Here is a 4,244-nt window from a genome sequence, read left to right as displayed (position 1 = left end):
AGTCAGCAATTTGAGATGTGAACAGTGTTGTATATATTTGTATTATCATTTGTCTTGCACATTATTGGGATGACCAAAGCACTCCATAACATGTGCTTTAACAGATTCTCCAGACTTCCAATAACTTGACGACACAAGATATAAACTTGTGAACACAGACTTTATGCCACAAATAAAAATCTGTATTTACGACTATACCAGTCTGTAGTGTCTGAGTTGTTGGTTATTAAAATCTCACACAACCTCAGAATTCGCTCATTGTTTAGATTGAAAGAAACTTGTAGATTGCTACTACAGAGTGTTATATATTAAAATTTATCTCGGACGAGCCTTTAATTTATTATGTTAGGTATTACGATTTCAAATAACCTGAATTGAGTTAAATTTTAACTTGGAGTTAGAAGTAAAATGAATGTCGGTATTTATCAAATTTATGATACACACAATTTTTTCTTGACACAAATATATTTTAATACACAAACAACAATACAATTTATAATAATGATAATTACAAATAATAATCTATCTACAAAAGTTTCACTAAGTTACAAATAATACTGAGTCACCTATCTGGTCTGGAAGGGAATATTTTATCGACTGTTCACGATGAGCGAATTTATTCTTTGTTGATACACAGGTACAACTCACTTGACGGAAGCCAGCTGGTTTCGTCACACGTGAGTATTTTCCCGACGAAAATATTTAATGTCCTCTTGACTGAAGTTAACTCACGTAAGTTAAAAGATTTGTAATGTTCGAAATCTATAAATGTTTCTGGCCAAATATCAGTAGATGTCCGATTAATAAGCGTTTATCTCACTTATAGCTTTCGAAGTTTGTAGTATACTAACTGAAGCAAACCAACAGTTCAAACCTGTGTCCCCACGTCGTTTTATAAACTCTAAGGCGAGGTTCTCAGTGTTCAGTTGGCAACAATACTGGTATTTAAGTACACACGTAGTATATTAATTATTCTCACCCTCGAGAATCTTATACAAATTTAGAGATTATTTTGGTTTGTTTTGAATTTCACGTAAAGCTACACGAGGGTTATCTGCAATAGACGTCCATAATTTTGCAGTGTAAGACTAGAGGGAAGGCAACTATTCATCACCATTCACCGCCAATTCTTGGGCTACTTTTTTACCAACGAATAGTAGGATTGAACGTCACATTATAACGCCCCCAGAGCTGAAAGGGCAAGCATGTTTGTGGTGACGAGGATTCGAACCCGTGACCCTTGGATTACGAGTCGAGTGCCTTAATTTCCTGACCATGCTGGACCCACATTTAGAGAACAAACAGAACTTTCGCAATACACATTTAACAATATAAATTAGAGGCATTTCTAAATAGAACTAGAACTAAACTGGACTAAAAGGTAGATAGTTATTAAAATAAATATACATTAGCAAATCCTCTAGATTAGTAAACACTCTAGACTTCAGGTATAATCGTCTCTGATACTGAAAATCTAGCCACACTGAAAGCAACTAGCTGGGAGCAGCGTCACCACAAAGGTTTTCTTCGTGTCAAGCTCGTGCTTTAGATCCCTTCTTTGGGATCTGGGAGGGTCAAGTGATTTTGAACCTCTCCTCATCACTCGATTACAGTTGTTGTAACCCACAAAGTACATCATTGTGTCTGCCTGTTACTAGACGAATTATATGTGATGGTTGTGCACCATCTACTACTAGACGATTATATGTGATGGTTGTGCACCATCTACTACTAGACGATTATATGTGATGGTTGTGCACCATCTACTACTAGACGATTATATGTGATGGTTGTGCACCATCTACTACTAGACGATTATATGTGATGGTTGTGCACCATCTACTACTAGACGATTATATGTGATGGTTGTGCACCATCTACTACTAGACGATTATATGTGATGGTTGTGCACCATCTAGAGCCTTTAGTTAGGACAACCCCTTTCATTGCCATAACATTTCGTATACCACGTGTTATTTCATATAGTAATATTCTCTCCTTAGCCTGATATGTATAGTCCTACATATGGCAAACAGTTTATATACTACGTGTTATTTCATATAGTAATATTCCCTCCTTAGCCTGATATGTATAGTCCTACATATGGCAAACAGTTTATATACTACGTGTTATTTCATATAGTAATATTCCCTCCTTAGACTGATATGTATAGTCCTACATATGGCAAACAGTATATATACTACGTGTTATTTCATATAGTAATATTCTCTCCTTAGCCTCATATGTATAGTCCTACATATGACAATCAGTTCTGTATACCGCATGTTATTTCATATAGTAATAGTCTCTCCTTAGCCTGATACGTATAGTCCTACATATGACACACATTTCGTATACCACGTGTTATTTCACATAGTCATATTCTCTCCTTAGCCTGATATGTATAGTCCTACATATGACAATCAGTTCTGTATACCGCATGTTATTTCATATAGTAATAGTCTATCCTTAGCCTGATACGTATAGTCTTACATATGACAAACAGTTCCGTATATCACGACACAATCGTTTAGTAATTTATGACAAGAGCATTAATACATAAATACCCTAATTAATACTATTATCATAAACTATCTAAATGATATTTGTTGACTTTCACGTTTAAAACTCACACACCACTGAAAGCTTTGCGTGCGATCCTAGATGGCGTAATGATGCGAACCTGGACCCTTCAAACCGTAACTTGCCAGTTTTACAACTAGTAGCCACGCCTGGCTCCTCTGCAAGAAAAAAAAAAGTTTTGGAATATAAACTTCGTGTTGATGTTTTAGAAAAATATGTGTCATGGGTATTTATTTATTGTGACAATAACTAAGTATTATTTCATTTCGTAGGCTAAAGACTTCTTGTGCTTGTTTCTTTAGAATTTTCCAATCGCCAAATGACAAGCCATATTTCATTCTTTTTTCTTAATAGGGCTGTTTATTTATGTATGTACACAAATTAAAACACTCTATACAATGTTGTATTTAAATCATACTTGTATAATAAGTCAGGAGTACTATTATAATGACCTAACTGTACTGTTCTGAACATTTAAAGGTGTTACTCTGACTACAGAACTACGATGTTTTACATTTAAATGTATTACTATGACTACAGAACTACGATGTTTTACATTTAAAGGTGTTACTCTGACGATAGAACTACGATGTTTTACATTTAAATGTATTACTATGACTACAGAACTACAATGTTTTACATTTAAATGTATTACTATGACTACAGAACTACGATGTTTTACATTTAAAGGTGTTTGTTACTCTGACGACAGAACTACGATGTTTTACATTTAAATGTATTACTATGACTACAGAACTACGATGTTTTACATTTAAAGGTGTTACTCTGACGACAGAACTACGATGTTTTACATTTAAATGTATTACTATGACTACAGAACTACGATGTTTTACATTTAAATGTGTTACTATGACTACAGAACTTCGATGTTTTACATTTAAATTACTATTGAGTCCATGAAGGTTAACTGGCTATTCTACTGTTATGTTCTTCACTTATATTAGCATAGTAACTCTGAATAGTACTAAATACACTAGTTCGCTTTTCTATGCTGTATGCTGTTAACAGTTTATTTGTTTATAAATTCTGGTTTCTCAAGTGATTACTGTACTGCTTAAATCGTATTCAAATATAGTTTGTAATGCGACAGGAAGTTTGAATTAGGTTTCACAAAATGAACTAAGTATTTGTTTCAAGTAGGTACTACCGAAGGAGACAATTAAGGAAGTTTAAGTTGATACACACTTTTTTACAATCCAGCCCTGATATCCAGAATAGTTTTTTTCTATTTCTTGTCAGAATGTTAAATACTTATGCTCCAATTGTTTCTTTTTATGTAAGACAAAAATTAACATATTTCATTATTTAATTGCTCGGCATGGCCAGGTAGTTAAGGCAATCGACTCGTAATCCTAATGTCTCGGGTTCGAATTCCCGTTGCACCAAACATGCTTGCCCTTTCAGCCGTGGGAGCGTTATGATGTGACTGTTAATCTCATTATTCGTTGGTAAAAGAGCAGCCCAAGAGTTGATGGCGGGCGGTGATGACTAGCTGCCTTCCCTCTAGCCTTACACTGGTAAATTATGGACGGCTAGCGTCGATAGCTCTCGTGTAGCTTTGCGCGAAATTCAAAAACAAACATGGCCTGGCATGGCCAGGTGGGTTAAAGCGTTCGACTCGTAATCTGAGGGTCGCGGGT

This window comes from Tachypleus tridentatus, chromosome 6 (assembly GCF_004210375.1).
Source record: "Tachypleus tridentatus isolate NWPU-2018 chromosome 6, ASM421037v1, whole genome shotgun sequence".
Taxonomy (NCBI): domain Eukaryota; kingdom Metazoa; phylum Arthropoda; class Merostomata; order Xiphosura; family Limulidae; genus Tachypleus; species Tachypleus tridentatus.
The sequence above is the reverse complement of the archived record's forward strand: the minus strand, read 5'-3'. Positions refer to the sequence as shown.